The 23,513-nt window shown below is 33.3% G+C and overlaps 1 long non-coding RNA gene across 1 annotated transcript; it reads right to left on the reverse strand.

Annotated features, from left to right (window-relative positions):
* Positions 1 to 390: 390 nt before the first annotated feature.
* On the reverse strand, positions 391 to 21,187 carry LOC117664440 (uncharacterized). Its single transcript, XR_004591055.2, has 2 exons — positions 21,107 to 21,187; positions 391 to 1,302 (listed from the first exon to the last, which is right to left on the reverse strand). It is a non-coding gene; the product is annotated as an uncharacterized LOC117664440 (long non-coding RNA).
* Between the last annotated feature and the right edge of the window lie 2,326 nt (positions 21,188 to 23,513).

Below are 23,513 nucleotides of genomic sequence, written 5' to 3' on the forward strand. Positions count from 1 at the left end.
TTCTTTGGTGCATATGTAAATAACACTATTAGTCAATATTGAGAATTCGGTTCTGCTAGCAGCAGATGTTACTCTCCTAAAAATAAAAGAAAAAATAGCTGCTATGAACTCTGTGTGGTGTCAGTAAGGGCATTTGGCCAGTAAATGCTCACCTCCATCTAGTCACCTCAATTCTATGCCAAATTAAAAGATTACAGAGTAATAAAAAGGGAGTTTTTAATTGTATAATATTTACAAGATGTCAAAGTTGCAGCATTGTTCTGTGCTTAAAAAGTATATACTTTTTAAATTTATGCTTCAAGCAGCTGTGTTGCTTTTCCATTAATATAAGGCAAAGTCTCTCTGTGGACCATTCCTCGCACCTTTTCAAAAGAAAAAAAAAGAAGTGGCTACAGAGCATTTATACACTGTTTATTCATGCAATTTCATAATTAACACAAATCTCTAACATAGATAGCTTCTTTGTATTCAATAAGTTTGCCAGAGAAAGTACAGAGAAAAGAAAGAATAAAGACTTTTAAAGGTCTCCAAGCATTCATTTAACAGCTGTGTGGAAAAAGGAATGCTTTTAATTAAGACAGCATTATAATCATGCAGATTTTATAGACTGACTACCACAGTGTTCTGCTCAGAACCAAAGCTAAGAAAATTCTCCTCTACAATCAAAGATTCACAGGAATCAGCACTTTAAAAATGTTGGACCACATTCATTCACTTTTACACGGCAAGCATTTGAGATAGTAAAATATCTATTATTCTCATACTTATTTCCGTCCCCCATGGCTAGAACTGCATAATTTTGTAGTTGAAACAAAACTAATTTGTGCCTTTTACCTGAAACCTATGGATCTGCGTAAACTGTACAAGCCAGTCAGCTGAAAATTGAGCCATGCCACCTTATGAAAAATCTTTCTGTGTTATGCCTTCTATACCTTGTCAAAATTCCACAGCATGACACACCTCTAATGGACAATCATTTGCATCACAGCAACCGGTCCCAGGGCTCTTTCCAAATAAAGAACATAGATTGTCTCTAATTAGCTTCTTCTCACTGACAGAAAGCTCTTTAATCCAGTAGAAGAAGCACTGAATGGAATAGGAGTGAATATTAGATTGTCTCTAATTAGCATTCTCTCACTGACAGAAAGTGCTTTAATCCAACAGATCCACTGAATGGAAAGAGAGTGAAATATTTGGAAATTTTTCAGTCTTCAAGTTGCTGTAAAAAGTCCTCAATCAATGAAAGGATCACTCATCTCAGATTACTTATTCTTTGCTGATGTAAGCTTTCAATATCTCCTCCTATTGAAAGAACAAATATTTTTGAATTATCTGATGATAATAATTTCCAAAACATTTTAAACATTTATAAATTCAAGTTAAATTATTATTATTATTATTGTTTAATAAAATCTTTTTTTTTTCTCCATGTAAATTTAAATTTATCCAGTTTAACAGGAGTTTTCCGGAATCTTTTTGTCCCATGTTTCAACCAATGTCCTATGCTGGCTTTTTAATATGCACATATATAGAATTTTCAAGAATTATAAAAAAGAAGAAAAAACAGCATTCTAACTGGACATTCTAAGACTGCCAGTCTTAGAATGCCAGGCAAGTAATTGCCAGGCATTCTAGAAAAGGAATGATAGTCCTAAGTAATACCGGACCCAAAGTTACAAATATTAAGATATTTTCTTAGAATCTGATCATAGAATAAAATACAACAATATATGTAAGTAAGGTATCTGCAGATAGTAGATCAAGGGAAAAAAAAATTTTTTGCCTTTTTGGTTTGCTTGTTTCATTTTAAAATACCAAAACAGGAGGTGTTACATTTGATAGGAACAGATTAAAAGAGAACATTGGAGCTGAAAATAGAAACATTATTTATATATTTATAAACATACTGTGTTTTTTTATGCTGCTACAATAAACAATTATGCATACAAACATATACAGACAGAGAGAAAGAGAAAGACTATTCCATCATAAAAAAGGAGAACAAATAAACAAAAACATTTTCTTGTATTTATTTTTTTCTTCATAACATAGTTACTCATGTGAAATGCTAGTGGATAATGAAAACTAGAACATTTCTCTCCTGAAAACTTTCACAACAGCAATATTTATGCTTCCCAGTCTCCATAACAGGTAAAATTAACCCATATTCACTTTAACATCTGTCAGTCTTGAAATGCAGAAGTAAATACAAAATACTTTGAGCCTAATATTATTCACCCTTTCATCTTTCAATTGACCAATAGCAGAATGCAAAGAACAATATTCTAACAGCACAGGTAGTCTTTGACTTATGACCACTACAACGAAAATATTTGCGGTTAAGTGGTATTGTCATTAAGTGTAAAATCGCACCCAATTTTACTATATTTTTTGCCATGGTTATTAAGCAAAAATTATATAGTTATTTGTTTGAATGCTATTGCCATCATATCTTCAAACAACTCTCAGCAGCTCTCAATTCAGAAACATACACTAGAATTAAAATTCTAAAATGTTCCTAAAACAATAAAAACAATAAAATACTTGTTTCTTTGTTTTCTCTAGCTACCACATGTCCATGAAGTGATGTCTTACAGGCTTCTCCATTGATTTTGCTTTTCAGAAGCAAGATGAAAAGATTGCAAATGGTGATCATGTGACCTGGGATGCTGCAACTATAAATAGCACACGATAAAGTGATCACAGCGACACTGCAACACTCATAAGAGTGATGGCTTGTCATAAGTCCCTTATGACAAGCCACAAGTCCCTTATGAAGTTATGACAGTGTCATAAACACTGTCATAACTTCAAATTGTTGCTAAATGAATGGTCATAAGTCAAGAACTACCTGTATCCCCAAAGCTATGACCAGCCATAAAGTAAGTCTATGCAAGAAAAAGAATGCTTACATAAAACATATTGAAAAAAGAAATGTTAAAAGTTGCTAATCCTCCTACACATGGAGATACATCAGTGATAGGTAGCTCCCGGTTCAGTCCGGTTCTATAGAACTGGTAGTAAAACTGGCGGGACGCTCTATCCACCCACCACGATGTCATCATGGGTGATCTCCTGCTCCCGCTGCGAACCAGTAATAAAGATAAGTGGAACCCACCCCTGAAATACATGTATCTTAGTACATAGAATTAAGTGCTTTTGTCTGATGGTTACCATTGTAGGAAATTACATGAGGAAACATCAATCATAAAAAATACAAACATTGAATCCTTCAGTTATCTGATGTATTAAAAGTTCTTTTTAATTGTGAAGGAGAGATACTAGTTTGCTGGCAGTTGTACAGCTGTAAATTTTGGCTGCAGACTTGGCTATGACTATCGTCGTAGGTTGCTACAATAGCTAATTTTGAGGGAAAAAGAAAAATGTTAATCAGTAAAACAATAGATTTACTCCAGGAATAAGATGCTAAACTTCCAAGGATAGGAGTAATGGGTAGCTTAGGAACAGAAATGGAAGGCATGGTGAATCAAGTGGAAAATTGGACTCCCCCATGATCAGTAGAGCTGCAGTGATTCAAAGGAAAATACCTGCTTTGCTGTGGTTTCAGTGAAATAGCACAGAACCAGAAATAAATTGACTTAGTGCCCAAATACAGACTATGTCATAAAATAAATCTGGTCGCATCTCCCAAAAGGTGTAAATGTCTTGTGCAGCCTGCTTTATCTTCAAAGAAGTTACCTAGGAAGAAACACGGAACATCGCCCCTTTGATAAGGCCAAGAGAGGTATTAATTGCTTCAGAATGAGTAGCTACAATACATGATCTATTTGCATAAATAGAAACATTTGTCAATTCTCTATTAATTCCATTAAAGATTGTAGGAAAATATTAATGTCATAGAAAATATTGTTTAGATTAACAAATGTTTACCATGAATGTAATAGAAATTCATAGAACAATCTTTCTGTTTTTTTTTCACAAATTCTAATGAAATTCAGCACTGAGATAAAATGTGTGTAAGGATGCATTAATTTTAAGAGAATGGATTTATGCTGTGCTAGAAATAAATGGTTCAGATTACTTTTTAAAATTGTTAATCCATTTTTCCATATTCACAGGACTCTCTCAATAAAAAGCTACATTACTTAAAAACAACAAAGATGTAATGAGGTATCTGTTTCAGAGACATGGATTTTATTAGCAGTTGTACTTTTTGAATTTTTTATAGCTGAAAATGAAATTTCTTGTGGAAAAGTTGCTAAATGCACATATTATTCTTTCATTAACAAACACTGCACTACTCTGAATCTTTAGGAAAGGTTGTGTATGTACTATAGGTGTATACAGTATGTGTTTATATTTGTATGGCTGTTTGTGTGCCTGTGCATGTGTGCACATGTGTGTAGGTAAGTTCAAGAAAAGATCTGAAATTTGTCCTGGCTTCTCAGAATTAATTGGAGTTCAAGATGATAATTACTGATTCTGTCAGATAAATTTATTCTGATTATTCTGCTGTATTAGTGCTGTCACATTGAAAAAAAAAGGTTAATAATATTTAAATTAGCTTGTCTCTAGTAATTCCCATGAGTTTCACAAGTTATCAAGGCTGTAAAAGTGTAGTAAGGCATTGGAAAAAATATGTGTATTCATGGGACTGATTTGTGCAAAAATCATGGAATCTTTCAAACTTGGTACTCAATTCCAAAGCTGGGGAAGGCAGAAATTGTGTGGGAGAAATAATACACCAGTGCAACACCTCTAAACATTTTGCTTGCTTCAGCAACCAACCACAAGCATTCTATTTACCATCAGACCTCTCTGAAATAAAAAAAAAGTTTGTTTTTTTCTCCTGAAAAAATATTTTCTCTATTGGATTTAAGAAGATAGGAACCTTCCAATAGTTGTTTCTAAATTCATGGTCAACAGTGAGTGCTGCATGGAGGTCTGTCATAAAAAGATTTATCCACTCTCAATTAAATTGCATGCTTTAAATAACCAAACTGTAAAATAAAAGCAGGAACAAATTTACATGGTACAAAATTAAACACAAATCTGCAAATCTGAATCCATACTTACTATTTATGTGACCTGTTAATAATTTCAAAATAACAAAAGAGTGTATATGGCACATGCAGGGGTTTGGGTGCCCTTTTAGACACCACTTTATAATATTTTGAAAAAAAATCCTAAAACTAGCTTAGGATCTTTGTATTCTTGCTCAAGATTCTCTCTGCTTACTCATCATCCCTACAAAATTCTCCCAACTCAAGAATGTTCTTGTATTTGTTTGCATGCACTATATTCATAAATGTTCAATAATATTCAAGTTTACAAACCTAAGAGCTATTCAAAATGTTATCTTTGATGCTTTATCTTTATCTTTAAATACTTCATGGTGGATATGAAGGTATGTTTCAAATATATTGATTCAGATTGGCCAGATATTTCTATAGATTCAACCGAAAATAAGTTATTCATTCATTCATTCATTCATTAAATTCTTAACCCATAGTAATACTTCTACAATACTACATGCATGTTTTCAAGCTGTGTTTCCAACGGCTAGGGCCTGAAGATGTAACTTTAACAACAAAGCATGTATTGCCCTACAAAGCTAAGAGCTGTTCCTTTTTATTTACATTGTGATATATTCACCAGAAAAGCAACCTCTAGGCAATTTGGATTGTATTTATCATATTACTCAAAACTATACAATATCCAGATGTCCATACTAAGCTGCAACATCCCAATCTGATGACTTCTACATCACCATAGTCTAATGTAAAAAAACAAAAATGGCTATCTGTAGCAGGAAGAAAAATATTTGGAACAAAAACTATAGACTGAAATGTACTGCTGTTGTAGTGCCAAGAATACTGTTTCCATAAGATTCAGTGGATATAAATGAATTATGAATAAATTAAACTATTGCTTATCTCTGGGAATCTTGACGTTGTGTATAGAATCTTTAAAGAGTCCTTAGTCATTCTGTCTAATGCAAGGAATAAAGTATGTTTTTCCCCCGAAACTGGATGAGGCAATTGAATATATATCACTTTCACCCCTATCCTTATATTGTATTCAAATGGAATAGATAAAATACAGTGTTATTTGCACTGAATGGAGGGTGATCTTACATAATCTTGTAAAACTTAAAAGATATATGGCAATAAAAGTGGATGTTGCTACCTGAGACATTGAAGATAAGCTCACTTTTACTAAAGACATCCTGAAACCCTTCTCCAAAGTTGGATTAAGTGGACTGTACTAATATTTGCAATTTATCAGTCTTTTATAAACAGATGATTTTTTTTATAAATGGTCAAGCCATTGGCCACTATACCCATGCCAGGAAAGGCCTTTGTACCAAAGGGGGTGAAACCAATTGGAAATAGGTGAAATCAATTGGAAATTATACGTGAAAAAAAACAAAATGGTTTTTTCAAGTTTACTAATGAAGATAAAAAAGACATGAATATCTAGAAGGGCCATTGTTTATTAGATCCAGACTTAATTGAAGATAGTGTAGACTTATCTCAGACATACCAACAACAGCCAAATCTCCTACAACTGACCCCATCCCATTGGGTTCACAACCCCTAGTGATCACAGAAAAGGAAGTGCAAGACCTATTTCACAGATAAAAGCCAGGAAAAGCTCCAGGGCCAGATAAGATAACTCCTTCTTGCTTAAAAGTCTGTGTGCTGACCAATTGGCCCCCATCTTCACCCATATCTTCAATAAATCGCTATAGATGTGCTATGTTCCTTCTTGCTTCAATCATCCCAGTGCTGAAGAAGCCCTCAAGGAACTGAATGACTACAGACCAGTTGCTCTAACATCTGTAGTTATGAAAAACTTTGAAAGGCTAGTGCTTTCCCACTTGAAAACCATCACAGATCTGCTGTTAGACCTCTTGCAATTTGCATACCGAACAAATAGATCAACAGATGATGCTGTTTATATGGCTCTGCACTACATCCTACAACATCTTGAATCTCCAAAGACCTATGCAAGGGTCCTCTTTGTAGACTTTAGTTCAGCATTCAACACCATCATTCCAGACATTCTTCTAACTAAGCTAAACCAGATAGCAGTACCTGAACACACTTGTAAGTGGATCATAAGCTTCCTAACAGACAGGAAGCAGCAGGTGAAGCTAAGCAGAATCACATAGATACCTATACAATTAGCACAGGGCCCCCCAAGGATGTGTGCTCTCTCCACTTCTCTTCTCTCTATAGACCAATGACTGCATCACAAATGATCCATCTGTTAAACTACTGAAGTTTGCAGATGACACAACAGTAATCGGTCTCATTCGAGACAATGATGAATTGTCTATAACTCTATAACTGTCTGGTTTAGTTCTGCAACCCAACAAGACAGACACAGACTTCAGAGGATAATTAGAACTGCAGAAAAAACAATTACTACTAACCTGCCTTCCATTCAGGACCTGTATACTGCACGAGTCAAAAAGAGGACTGTGAAAATATTAACAGACACCTCACATCCTGGACATAAACTGTTTCAACTCCTACCCTGAAAACAACACTACAGAGCATTGCACACCAGGACAACTAGACACAAGAACAGTTTTTTTCCTGAATGCCATTACTCTGTTAAACAAATAATTCCCTCAACACTGTCAAACTAGTTACTAAGTCTGCATTATTATTAATCTTCTCATCATTCCTATCACCCATCTCTCCCACTTATGACTGTATGACTATAACTGTGTTGCTGGATTTATATTGACTGTTTCCTAATATGATTTGATTGCTTATTTGTTCCCTCTGACTATCACTAAGTGTTGTACCTTATGATTCTTGGCGAATGTATCTTTTCTTTTATGTACACTGAGAGTGTATGCACAAAGACAAATTCCTTGTGTGTCCAGTCATACTTGGTCAATAAAGAATTCTAATCTAATTCTAATCTTACCAAAATCAATTAGAGGCATTATTTTTTTATTAAAACTTATATGCTTCAATCACAATAGATTTTAAGTAATTCACAGTAAAATAGTATATATGTATAATAAAATTAATAAACAATAGAACATTATAACACTATAATGCATTATATCTCTTTCAACAGTATATTATCAGAATAGCCATATCTTAATTCTAGGGGCAAACTATTCCATTAGACAGGAGCTCCCATAGAGGAAGCAACTTCTGTGACTCTTTCCTGTTAGACATCCTGTTAGGTATGTATTGTCATTAGGCCTTTTCTATTTATTTGCAGTTGTGAAGGCCACAATATATATTGTGAAGAGCTACTGTACTAAACTGTAACTCTATATGATTGAGGTTCCAAAATATATGTATAAAACTCTGTAGAATTAGGTGTTCATTTCCAGATTTCCAGCTGATTCATCAAAGTCTTAGATCATAAAATTGACAGTTGCATTATTTTTTTCCATGTTTGCAATATATAGTAGAAACAATCCTGAAAGGGATTATTGTTCGTTTTTTAAAAGAACATCTATCTTGAAACTCTAAATCAATTTAAAATTAGTTAAATTGCCTTGGTTTCTTTCAAATGATTAAAGAGATATTTTGTTTTTAAAACCTGGCAATTTGATGCTACATCTGCTTTCTTATTTCATGGATTATTAATTAGTTTATTTTCTGAGATAGAGATGCTTGGACTTATTCCTTATCCTCAGGCAGTTATCCAAAGAAGTTCATATTCTGAAGGACAATTGATTTGAAATAAGAAGAGTGTATCAACAGTTATCTGAACACAATGCAATACATTCTAAATGGAATGTGCTCCAGTTTAATCAGACTTTCTGCATTATAGTTCTAGGCCTTTTTTTAACGCACTACAATTGGGTTGATAGTTTTAATATTTAAAGTAGATGATATAATACAAAAGTAAAATAAATCTCCAAGGCAGATGGCTCAGCATGCCAATTAAATGTCTTTGTTAGTGATATATATTAGAAATGTGAATCAATCTCTTGTGTCCAAGAATCAATAGATTTCATAAGATGGTTTGTATTTTCAATTTAAGACCTTTTCCTGTATCACTGAGCAGAATAGTTTGGCAGGCATTGAATAACCAGAGCAAGACAATTTTGTATTTTACTCCTGAACAGAGGACACTGGAGAACACTCATTTTCATTTAATATCCTGTCTTGCTGAAATAATTGCTAGTCTGTAAAAATACATTTTGGCAGAATTTAGCCCCCTACATTGATACCCAGGTTTTAAACATACTAATTTAAAATATGAGGCAAGTTAGTTTCATGTTAATATCTCAAGAATATCAAAGTATCATGTGCAAATCCTTATATTAATTTAGCACCTTCTCCCAGTTTGTGGAATAAGCTTGAATGAATAATTCCATGAACAACACCTTAGAGAGTGAGTTATATAATGAATGGCATAATCTAATTAAGTTAAAAATGCTTGTGTCATTGCTTTCACTGAGGAAATTTAATGTAAGTGATATTCTGTTCCACTGAAATATCAAAGGAATTAATTTCAAAATCCTTAAGTGGTCTGAACTTTGCTTAATATGCACATATAAACCAACAGCATAAACATGACAGAATTAAAATGCTTCTGTTCTGATACTCACAATCTGAATAAAAATTAAAAATTTTCCTTTAAGCCATGTCATCATGGAGGATCGGAATGGGAATTTACCTGATCAGCAGGCAACTCAGCTGGGATCGTCAGAGCTTGGATTGTCAGAGCTTGGCTCATCAGAGGCATTTAAAAGAAAAAAAGCCTCTGATCACCCGGCTAAGCTGGGCATGGGGGGCAGGGCAGGGATTTTTCCTACCCGTTCTCCGAACTGCCCGCTGCCATCACTACCTACTAGCCCGAGCCAGTCCGAACTGGGAGCATTTTACCCTGCAACCATCTGGTGTTTCAAAGAAATAAATACATTCAAGAGTTAAGTAAATGAGAACACTTTTTATCATTCTTGGTTTATGGAGAAAACATCCTCATGTCAGAAAAGCACTTTTAAAATATCATTTAATAAAACAAGCTTCAATTTGTATACATACACATACATACACACTAACTCAAATACACATCCCAAGAAAGACAATATCATGTGTCTTTGTAAATGTATAGAATCTACTTCACAATATATATCCATACACACACACTATTATTTCAGCAATTTGAAATATAATGCATAATAAGGCCCAGGACTAGAAAACTGAGTAATTAATTTATATACAATCATTGCTAAAAGGAGGTAATTGTTTTGAAAAAAAAGATTGATTAAATTGGATGACTAAATATTTTACTAAGAGACCTAGGGGGATTTTAAATTGAAGTTTGGGCATAATTCTTTGAAATTATAATACCACTTGATGCTTCTTGTTTTTTACTTAAGTGCTGAAAACGTTGACAATTTTTTTGCATTTTTAAAATTTCTATCATTTGAATAGAAAGTGATTGCCTTTATTGAAAAAAAAAAAAGACCCAGTGCTTTAAGATTCCTCTTATTAACTTGTTTTTCTATCAATAATCATGGGAGATTGTTTCATGTTATTGATTTGAAAATGGTTATAGGGCAGAATGTGTATATTTGACACACAGAACAAATAAAGTATTACAGAATGCTAGCCAGTCTCTTACACACAAGGGATTTTGTTAGAATAGAAAAATGACCTAGACTATTGAAATATTTTTCATCTTTCAGAAGTCATCATTACATTATTTTATACTATGAGACAGAATACCACAATCCAGTTACAATTAAGAATGCTTAAGTACTATTTATTTATTTTTTTAAATGAATACTGTTTTTATCATTTGCAATTTTTTGATAATGGGGTTTTAACATTTACTACAGGACCATATCTTACAGCTAGGTGTCCTTTTGAATTTAGTCTGATTTCTCTGCAGCCAATATTACCATTTCATATATTCTTGCAAGTCTGGCTGTCCTTCACATTCTGTATTTGTGGTCCTCAATCATTTTTTGGGAGGAAAACTTCTGGGAACATTCAGGATTGGAAGTCTCAGATACATTTTTTATTACTTTGAATTTTGTACAGTAAGAAAAGAAAACCCTTCATCAATCACTCTGATAGAAGGCCAAAGGCCAAACAATCATTTTATTCAAAGTAAGATCCAATGAGATCAGACCTTTTATTTATGTTCTTTCAGTGTCCAGACATTACACTTTTCTGGCTGTGATCTGAACATCAATACTTTTAGTAGCACATAACAATTAACCTATTATAATAAACGATAATAAATTGGCATCATTCTTATGTTCTAGGCTTATCTGAATTATTGCACTTGAGTTCAAAAGCAGCAGCAACCTCATTTACTAAAATCTCACTTTGTGGAAAGACAGTAATGTGCACTTTCATACATGTATGTCTGTCTGTATATGTGTGTGTGTGTTTTGTGTGAATATATCAGTAACCACAAACATTGGCTCCTATCAACAAATTCTTCCCTCATCTTATCTGAAACAGAACACACTGAATCCATCTTGGCCTATATAAGAAGTGGAATGTAGTAATAAAATCTTAAGACCGCAATTCATCAGGCCCTCTGTCTGAAAATGGGGACCATCATATTTTACGGCTTTCACATGTGATAATCTATCCATTCAATATCCTATGCAGGTTTCTGATTGCAATAGGTTCACATGATGCACAATCTGAGCTGTAGTTTATTCCACAAGTAAAAGATTATCTTTTATTTTGCTGCATATGTACTCACGGCAGAACACTCTCTATTAAAATCCCAGAGTTGATTATAAATATGGCATATATTTCTAGCAATATTAACAATTAGTGTTATTAGAAAGTACTAACTCTAGAATGGTTTCTAGTGTGTGTATAAGGGACAGAGAGCTTAATAAAACACAAACAGGTTTTGCACAATAATATTTTTTATTTGTTTTTATTATATTTATTATATTTGGACCAGAAAGTTCCAAAATATCAGTTTTTAGAAACTAATGGCCATTGGAATGCACCTCACTCTGAAAAAGTTATCTTAATAATCTGGTATCAACCAAGAGCTACAGTGTCAACACAATCAATCTCTGAATATGGCATTAAATCTGAATAAAATCTATAGCATTTTAATAAGAGTAGACATAGTCTCACTTTTATTTTTAAAGAATATGCAAAAATGTTCATTTCATTCTTCAAATTTTCATTAGAATACCATGCCCTTACTTATCAATACACATTATATTTTCTTTATTATTCATTTATTTTATTACTTGTATTAATTTTTCTTATGCATATCCTCTAATTTTGTGAATGAAATTGTTATTCTTTTTAACCAACATCTATGGCAGGTCTGTCAATCTGGTCTCCCATGAGCCGGATGTGAAATGTGCTGGCCATGCCCACCCCAGGTCCGTAAAGGTAAAAAAGTCACAATATGTCAAGTGCCATGATCAAGTTTGACATCTATAGAAATCTACCAGATTTGACCATAATATTGTATATTTTTTGTTTTTGAAGTATTCAGATTCTTATAGATGATAGTGGCTCCAAAATAATTTAATTAAAAGATTAATCAGGACTACATACTGTAGAACAGTGGTTCTCAACCTTTTCTTTACCACAGACTCCCTTTAAATAACTTTCATGGCCATGGACCACCAAGATTTGACTCAAAATTTAAAGCATAACATTTCTTCATCTTCATGAATCCCTTGTGATTACATTGCAGCCCCTCAGGGCTTCGCAGGCCACACATTGAAAACTACTGTTGTAGAAAAGCCAAGATGTACTTCTACAGTGTCTAAAGAATGCATGTATTCTAAACTTAATTATTTGCTGCTGTAATGGTTCCACTGCCATGCTGAAACAGAAACATTCAGTTGAGTAAATACATTTCTGAATTTTTAAACTATACAATGTTTATCCTAGTTTTCATGTTATATTTGAACCTTATTTCTAGAGATAGCAAAGGTTTTCTCAACAATTCTATAATCCTCAGGGCAATATAACTCTAAAACATTTAAATCAAAATGTGTCTAATGGGTGACACCAAAGACTGAACGATTATGGATAGAAACAATTTTATCTACCTTACTAGTCTGCAGGAGTTTGCTCAGATTGAAAAGATCAGTCTTATCTAAATCCATTACTGTTTATTTGTGGTGCTTTTTAATCACACTTATTACATCAGATCCCAAAGTTATCAAAAACAAACACAATATTTTTCATAAACATAAAAGTACCCAAAATGTAGCTTATTCACACCACTTTTTTATGGTTTGAACTATAATGTAAAATGTTGAAAATAAAACCAGTCTGTAGAGATCACAAACAGCCAATTTCACAGTACAAGCAGACATAAATAGAGCTGAATTCCCTTTCATAATACACTATTCATCTTTGTGCTTCACTGAGTTCAAAGAAAAACATTTTTCAGAATTTAAGCAATTACATTTATTTTTCACCTCTTTCCCAGGAAAGGAAATTATTGCTAAAGCATGATATTAGGAACACCATGATATTGGATGTATCTTCTGTGTATGAAATTTCAATTTAACAAAGCATGTAAAACCCTAAAGGCAGTTAAGTTCTAATATACTAAAACCATTTTGTTTTCACAGTATATTTATTTTGTATCATCATTGACCCAAGCCAGTTACTGAATTAAAATGGCCAGAACTTTTGAACCATAGAGTAATGTCTGCAACAGTCTGCCATACTGTTGATTTATTGAACAAATTAGATTACTTTAAAAGGATGTGTGCTTGCAAAAACTATTCTAAGATGAAAAAGGAACATATGTGGACATGCTCAAAATTCTGATTTAAAAGTTTGCAAATTAATTGGGCAGGGTTATGAAATATGGACTTTGTAAAGTGATAACATAATAATTTTCCGTTGGCAGACAAGCTCTATTATGCAGACTGTTTTGTTCTTTGTAGCAAAAAAAAAGGGCCTTGCAAACAATTCCTTCGCAGTTTCCACCTCTCTCATCTTTTATCCTATAATCTACCTCCTCCAAATTCTGGTAAAACATTCCAGAATGTTCATCATAGTGATATAATGCTACACATTCTCTTTTGGTTATATGCCATTTATCTGGAACTCATCACAATATCTTTGGATTGAATGTATTATTTGCACAACTGTAGAAGAGTATCTGTAATTGATCTGCCACAACAAATATTTACCTACAATTTTAAACTATGGGTAAGAAGGAGGATTTTCAGGCAGCCCATTAAATTTTTTACCCACTATTGCATATAAAATTGTAGGTGATTGTAAATAGCGCAGTTTAAGAGACTATATATTTGTAGAATTTTCTCTTTTTTCTCTCCTCTTTTAAATTGCATATTTCATGTAGTTTTCCTGCTAATTGAAATCATGAATTGTCAACATTTTATTTTAATATTTTATATTGCTATTATTTTGTAGTTACCTAATAAATAAATTATTTCAGAAGTATTCTCATCTTTGTTAATTCCAGATAACTATATCGCTGTTTATATAGAGTTCCAGAAACTATATACCTGTTTATATAGAGTTCACATAATAAAATTCTATTGAAAATCCAAATACTGCAATATTAACTTCACATGTTCAATCTGACACTTGAAAATCAGTGAGCAACTTTCTTCTCCTAGCCTTGCTGATCATACAAGCAAAGAAATAATATTTGAATTTACATAATGATGCCTTCAAGACTCATACATGGTCACATCTATATGCATTATAATTTTAATGTCATATATAAACATTCACATTCCTATGAAGAGTTCATACTGCTAAAATTTACACTGCCGGTTTAGAACCATTTTACTACATATATCACCAGCATGATTTAAAGATGGAAAGGATTACTCACTGTTCCTCTAATGTTGAATTGAAACACAAATATAATTCCTGAACAGGCTTTTATCCATAAGGGTATCAAGTATAATTTCTTATTTACATTCATAAGACATCTTTTGTTGTTTAATCAGTGCTATTTGTTCTGTTTAACTATAATAAAGTCTTTATTGTTAAAAAAAATCTAAAACAAGACCAAAATATAAAAGATGAAAAACTAATTGGCAAAGAACCAAGAATCAGTTGGATTATGAAAAGCTTTCATCTCAATTCAGACTAATAACTACTGATTAGTAAAGTTCCTTGCCTGCTTCACCTCTGCAATTTAAACTCTATAAATTATCACATTTTTAAAATGTACATTTATTTCAGTCTTATTGACATTTTAAATGAGAAAATCATTCTCAGTGGAAATCACTGTGACTCCATCATTAGTTTTTCACATTTTATTAATTGCCACAACTTTGGATAAATTTCACTTTTATGAAGCATATGTATCTTAGAACCAATAGTACTATACTTTTTTTAATGAACTATATACTACCTCAAGAATATTACTATGTCTGCAAAGCACTTCAGAAATCTTTCATCATTTTTTCAAAATAAAATAAAATAATGTATTTCAGGGTTCTTTTAATACACTATAAATAAAACCAGAAGTTAGGATCTCTTTATTTTTATGCTTTAATTCCTGGAAGAATCCAATAAACTGAGCTGGCTTGCATTACCAAAATCTGAGAGGGCACAGGGTGAGGGAAGTTTCACTTGCAGAAATGCATCCAGCTAGTATATGTATGGGTCACAAGTCACACGTTCAGGATTGGAATAGGGTGTAGTTATTGTTATCCAAGGATCTACGGTGCTTCCAAAAGTGGTGCCTCATAAATAGCCAGTTGCACTGTTCTGTTTGTAAAGTAGTAGGGTATTATACATATCAACTGTTTGCTGCCCAACAATACAGCCACCTCCCTCTTTGAGCAACTTTGGTATGTGGCTGTGCTGCCAGTAGCATTCTCCAGGCTTTTGGTAGAGGAGAACTTCAATGTGCCATACTTGAGTAAAGATTCAGAACTGACTCAGGAGTTCATAGCCACCATACTAATCCAAGTTATTGCTTTTTCAATTCACAGTGGGGTCAAAGGCTTGATTTAATTTTTATCTGGGAAAAATGGCAACAGGTTCTGGAATTGGGGGATATTATCTTCAATCTTTTGCCAGGGACAGATCTTTTGGGCTTTGTTGTTTTCTGAAACCGCACCATGCTTAATGCAGCTACATTTACAACGTTTTTGTGATTAGTTTTTGTTTTTGCTTTTGGATAACCTACTCCTGTATTCTTGATTGAAAAGCTAATTTTAGTTTATTTTAGTTTTGCCTTCTTTTTTGCAGTTTCAAAAAGCACTGCTACACAATAAGATTTGCCTTTAATTTCTTGCACAGGATATATATATATATATATCTCCAGCATTCCTGGGCTGCAAAATTTCTGAAGATTATAAAATTACAGCACAAGATTGTCATTGTTGTTATTGTTAGTCGTGAAGTCATGTCCAACCATCGCAACCAATGGACAACATTCTTCTAGGCCTTACTGTCCTCTTTCATTCCTCGGAGTCCATTTAAGTTCATGCCGACTGCTTCAGTGACTCCATCCAGTCACCTTATTCTTTGTTGTCTTCTTCTTCTTTTGCCCTCAATCTTTCCCAGCATTAGGGTCTTCTCCAGTGAGTCCTTCCTTCTCAGTAGGTGGCCAAAATATTTGAGTTTCATCTTCAGGATCTGGCCTTCTAAAAAGCAGTCAGGGTTCATGTCCTCTATGACTGACCAGTTTGATCGCCTTGCAGTCCAAGGGATTTACAGGAGTCTTCTCCAGCACCATAGTTCAAAGGCCTCAATTCTTTGGCTCTCAGCTTTCCTTACGGTCCAACTTTCACAGCCATACATTGCAACTGGGAAAACCATAGCCTTGACTACACTTTTGTTGGCAGGGTGATATCTCTGCTTTTTAGTATGCTGTCTATATTTGCCATAGCTTTCCTCCCCAAGAGCAAGCGTCTTTTAATTTCTTGGCTGTAGTCCCCATCTGCCATGATCTTGGAGCCCAGGACAATAGAATCAGTCACTACCTATCACTTCCTTATCTATTTGCCAGGAATTGAGGGGGCCAGATGCCATGATCTTAATTTTCTTAATGTTGAGTTTCAAGCCAACTTTTGCACTCTTCTCCTTCACCCACATCAAGAAGCTCTTTAGTTCCTCACTTTCTGCCATTAGAGTGGTATCATCTGCATATCTGAAGTTGTTGATATTTCTCCCGGCAATCTTAATTCCAATTTATGATTCATCTAGCCCCGCCTTTCTCATGATGTACTCAGCACAAGATTAGGATGTTCTGTAATTTATTGTTATCTGTTACAGATTTTTATCCCAGGTTTAGTAGCCTTGTAAAATTGCAACTGCAGGTTTACATTAGAATGAAATTATATCTATTATTCCTGTCCTGTCCCAACCTATATTGCTGCTTTGTAACAATGACTTCATCTTAAATATGAACCAGAGATCATAATATATTTATTTCTCTAGATTTATTTAGAAGACAAATTGTTAAAATTAAATCTATTCCAGTTATTATTATATTCAACTGCATTCTGCTGACACAGTTTGTTCTGAAAATTTTTTTTTTCCTTGCCACACAATGTCTTAAAGAAAGTAATTGTAAAAACATAATGCTAACATTAAAAGGAAATGAACTATTCTACTTACAGGATTTTTATTCTTTAAAATATTCCTTATGTGAGCATATTTAATCTTTCTAAAACAATTACTATAACTCTAAAGAAATAGAGTGCTTTTTATTATAAAAATTATGGATGTTGTTATTCAGATAAGACCTGCTGAATACATTTCCACAATATAGTACTGTTGCTATAAAAAGCTGTGAGAAAATCAAGGGTTTGATAGTTGATAGTCTCAGGCAAGTAATTATTTGACTTTATCAGTCCAAGGAATGCTGCAGAGCAAAACATGATGGTCCCTGTAAATCAGTGGTGGGTTGCTACCAGTTTGCCCCAGTTCAGGCAAACTGGTAGCGGCGGTGGCGGGAGGCTCTGCACGTGCACAGAAGCAGCGCACGCACACGCATACACCCACGAGCAAACCGGTAGCAACGGAATTTGAATCCCATTACTGATATAAATTGAATAAATCTAAATATCCCTATTAACAAATACAGAGTTTGGTCAGGTTTGTGTAGCGCAGCTACTTTGAATCTGCATGTTTTATTCAATTCGTTCAAAGGTAATTCAATTCAAAAATTCTTTCAAAACAGAACAGAATGTATAGAGCGAGCTGTTCTTACACTTATGGGTGCAAATGAATGTCCAGGACTTTCATTCTATTATTATCTCTCCAGTGATCTGAAGGCTGACTAATTTTCCACGCAGCAGTTAAATTCCAAAGAAACATATGACGGTACCTTTTTACTAGGCTTTTTCAATAGTGATTCTATTGTCAATAGAAAAGGAAAATGCTAAGAAATGGTGCAGTTGTTTCCTTTCTATTGCAGAATCACCCACTTTGCTTTTCTGTTCACAAATTTGACTGAAGACTTTGAAAATCCTGCTATGTTTCAGTTATAAATTTAACTTCTTGAATTGGATGATCTTATGAGCAAATGACAAGTAGAGCTGTAAATTCTAATACTTACAGCTACTCACAGCTTCAAAAATATAAGTATTGGAATACTTTATAAAGTGTGTGAGAAACAAGGAGAAATTAATAGAAATTCATAAGTGAGGAACTGACTATCTCTACTAATGAAAGGAAGTCTTTTATTTGTAGAAAGGAAACTTAGATCCAAAAATATTAATCACTCCATACTCATTAATTAAACTCATAGGTTATAACTTATTAACTTTGTATCCTTTTTCATATGTGATTTTCTCCTGTTAGCTGACTACCTTGAATAATCATATTTTTCAAAGCAGAATTGTACCATTTTATTTTTTAGCTCATTTTATCATACACCTGAAACTCAATAATCTTCAAAAAACTGACCAAAAAAAATCTTTCATGCTGTTCCAACAAAATGGTCAAAGTCTCAAACATGAACTTTTAATATGACTTGATTTGAAAGAATATTCAAAACATCATTTTACACCAGTGATTTGAAGTTTTGAATCAACTCAGGGGAAAAAAAAACATTTCTATATGTTCTTTGAATCATCCTAATGGATACTGAAATATCTAGTTCAATTCCAAAAGGATTCTTCTCACAAAATAGACAGTTTCTGATTGCCAAAATCTGTTTTGTACAATATGATTAACTTATTGCTCTACTAAAATAATGCACTGCTTTATACTGTAGCTACAGTTAATTTTAAAAAGTACTTACTATTTCCAATACCATTGCAAAGTCTGTTAAATTACTTCTAAATGTCAAGAAAAATAGTCCTCCAAAGACAGCTAAAATGTAAAGCTTTTAATCCAGGGACATACTTATTTACCTTTGCCACCTGGATTCAAAATCTCTGACAATTCTAAAAGATTACATGATGTTAACTGCCATTTATTGTCACTGCGTCATTTTCACAGGACTTTAGAACCAATGTGAGATAATGTCAAAGAGGCTCCTTTTTCCTTAGAACTGCTTTGTGCCTTAAACTGTTATCCAGATTCACATCATACACTATTCAAAGCATGCTGCTATTGTAGATTTTCTCCATTGACAATCTCTACTGTAAGAAAATTTAAGCAGGTTATGCAACTGCAGGATGGAATCCATGACCTGAATCTACATCTTTGTACCATCTGATCTTTTAATTAAAAGAGATTACCATAAATTTCCCACTTTCTATCCCATTCAATCAAACACCAAATCCCCTGCAATTCAAACTTTCTATTTTAGGAAGTTTAGTTCCTGTACAGCTTTGATTCACCATAATGTCATTAGAGAACACTCTGTCAGTCAGTCACTATTGTACTCTGACCCTATTAATGTCAGAAGAGTCATGATTATTCCTTTCATATTTAATTCACTCTCTTTGAAAATGTCATGTGTGCATGTGTTCCTGGAACAAATGCAAACAGTGCATAAAACTGGATTGCTAAAAAAATGCCAGCAGGGCACATGGATGTCAGCAAGTGTGAGTTGAACAAAGATGAATATAATGATCGTGTCCACTTTACCTATGCTAGAAAAGAAGAATTAAAACATACACACAAAGAGACATACAAAGATAGACCTTTGACAATTCTACCATTTAATAAGAAAATAATCCAGGCAGGCAAATATTGCTTCAGAAAACAGTCAAAAGTAAAATCATTGAACGGTGATTTATTTATTTGCAAAATAAATAATACAAAATGGAACATTTCTCCCAAAATATTAAATATTCTTTAATATTAATCTTCTATAAAAATTGATAGATTGATAGATTTATTGACAGATAAGTTATAGATTTTTGGTAGGTAGATATAGTTGATAAATAGATACAAATAGTCTATTCATTATAATATAAAAGCTTTACAAGCATCTTTAGAATCCATTAAAAACAATTTTTTAAAAAACAAGCACATATTCCAAAAATAAATCTATTTTAAATAAATAGAACTCCAACTATGGCAATATACCTAGACAGAAATGTTAAATATTAAAATTTCATTTTGTAAATAGTTTCTGTAAGAATCTGCCTTTCTATCTAAAATCCAGAATGGACAGAGCTAAATATTACCTGCAAAACTTCAGTACCACCACTGCAGTATGTAGTTTCTATACCAGTAATTTAGAATTTAGCTGTCAGTATTTTTAAATTCATAAAAGATTTCAACAAAAATCCATAAAGTAAGCACAAAAAACAATGCAAGACTAATTTTAGGTCAATATTAAATCCAAGATGTAAAGGATATATTGCTGATTTAGATTTCTTTTTCTGACTAGTATATCAAAAATCATCCAATTATAGTCAAGTCTCCAGATTTTATCATTATCTGAATTTTAATTCATGGAGGGATTTAGAATTATTCCCAAATATGACTAGAATTATTCCCAAGTATGAGAGAGAGAGAGAGAGAGAGAGAGGGAAGGAGGGAGGGAGGGAGGGAGGGAGAGAGAGAGAGATTGAGATTTTACGAAATTCTTGTTATAAACATTCTCTTAAATACAGAAAATATACACATTTTATTAAATAATTATTAAAAATAAGTCACTGATTCAAAAGTTTTCCTGGCCATTTAAAACAAATCATAATTTCATTTTTAAAATCTGAGAAAGAACTAAAATAAAGAAAATGAAACATTAAATGTAGTAATAGATGTTTAGGGAATTTTATAAAACAAACCTGGCAGGCAATGCAGTTCACTGTAAATAGAGGAAAAATTCACATCTGAGTTGTCACATAACCCAAAGGTGCAACTGGACTTTTCTGATTTTTTCTGAAAACGTTTTGTTTCTCCTCTGAGAAGCTTCTTCGCTTCTAACTAAGTGGTGGGAAAGAAAGGATTTATACTCTTTTTAGTCAGCCAATCATTAACAGTCTAAAAGTCATTGAAACCACCTGGGGTTAACCTGTGTCCTCAAAGTACCTGAATCACAGTGCAAAGGAGTGCAGCTGTCTTGGGACAGCTGAAAGGATTGTATTATAAACAGGAGATAGGCGGTATTGTATCCCTCTCCCTCTGTTGAGGCAGGATTAACAGTTTTAACATAGCTTCTGACTCCTCTTTCAAAACAGTGGTACTCTCTGTCCAGAATGTGAACGTTGTTGTCTTCAAAGGAGTGGCCTTTGTCTTTCAGTTGTAGATGAAGTGCTGAATCCTGTCCTGATGAATTAATTCTCCTGTGTTGTGCCATACATTTGCGGAGTGATTGTTTTGTTTTCCCAATGTACAAATCTAACATACCTCTCTCTATTGCACTGCATGTGCAACATTGCTCTGTTAGTGCCTGGATGTTTTATTCTTAAGCTTCTGTCTTAATGTGTTCCTGGCTTAAAGTGTACATTATACTGTGTTTCTTGAAAATCCTCCAAGCTTCTCCAATACTCCTGCAACATTTGGAATGACAATGTTTTTCTGTTTGTTGTTTTCTTTTTCTCTTGTCTGTGATAAAACTGCTCCTACTAAATCTTTTGTTTGACAAAGGCCCAGTTGGGATAGCTGCAAGTTTTGAATACATCAAGGATAACCATGGCTAAATAACTGAGAATCTGCACAGACTTTTAGCCACACACTTTGGGATGAATATCTTTTCACTGATACAGGAATACAAATGAACTTCCAAAAAACTTGCAGACTATAGGAACTAGTTGTGCTTCAATTTGAGATGCAGGCAACACAGACTCATCCCCAACAGCCCACACTTATGTTCAATAGTAAAATGACATAGGGCAGGAAACATCATACAGAAGTCATAGCTCCATCTTCTCAACGAAAAACAACAAAACACCTTTTGGACAACCAAACGTTTGTCATACTGTAGGGGCAATGGGTGGCATAGACATTTAATACATAAATAAATACATAAATTACCTGGGTAACTGAGAATTTCCATAGACAATTGCGATACGAGTTTATGAACATTGTAGACAAAGCTTTTTACATAGTTCCATAAAAATACTTAGCTACCTAGGTGTAAATTTTATTCTTCTTTTTTTTTAATTTGTAACTATATGCACATAAATAGTTAAGAGTGCAATTATTAACTTGCATAAAATACTGTATTTAATGAACCATACAGAGCTTCTGTGTTTACTTGGGGATTCATTAAAATATACAGTTTAGCAAGTTTAAACTTTTGCAGCAATGGAAAAGCACTGGAGACAGAGTACAGTTCTGAAGCTTCCATTTTTACCACAAAGCAGTACACTATTCAAAGATCTGTCATGCATCCCAAAAGTGTCATCGATATTCACACTTCTGTAAGCTCCAAAAAACAAAATAATTCATTAAGTTGATCAAAGCAATCTGAAGTCTGTAACCTGCTCTAAAGCTGATCAGACATGAACATGAGAAAAATGAGATAAAATATGAATAACACATTTCAAATACCTAAACAATTTCACACTGAAAAAGTTATTCTCAATTGTTTTGATTTTCATTTTGGAGTATTCCTCAGATACACAATTCTGCAAAAAAATATTCTTAAATTATAGGAAGCAGATTAAGGTTGAATATAGGAAAATGGTAGGTACACTCTGCTAGTGAATTCAGTTATTAGTGGAATGGTAAGCAACCTTTTACTTGATATGATCCACTGGAGACTAGAAAGCCATTTGTTTGGAATAGTTTAATTTGGATGCCTGAACTGAATATGAAATTGGATTTGATGCTTCAAATAAACTCTTCTAGCTCTGTGATTCTATGAACTCAAACTCCAATTCTCCCTAGGAAGCATACATCATACATTATATGGGAACTCTTCTTCACATCATGTATACAGTAGGTGCAAACTTCCAAAAATTGCAGTAGTTGCTAGAAGCCAAAACTGACTTAATTTTTCCTGTCAATTCTTCCTATACTGTCTCACATAATTAAGGGTGGGATAGATATATCTCCAACAGTGTGAATCAAGGCACAAAAGTCATTATTCAATATAGGAAGATGCTTGAAACATAATCAGAAGTTTTGGATCTTCTGTAAGCATAAACATAGAACATTTGTCTTACTATCTGTTTGGTTCCTAGAAACCTGAGAATAATGTAAGCATTTTAATTGATACCATTTTTTGTTTGAACAACATCAACTCAC

Source organism: Pantherophis guttatus, chromosome 5 (genome assembly GCF_059756535.1).
Source record: "Pantherophis guttatus breed Tessera chromosome 5, ASM5975653v1, whole genome shotgun sequence".
NCBI lineage: Eukaryota > Metazoa > Chordata > Lepidosauria > Squamata > Colubridae > Pantherophis > Pantherophis guttatus.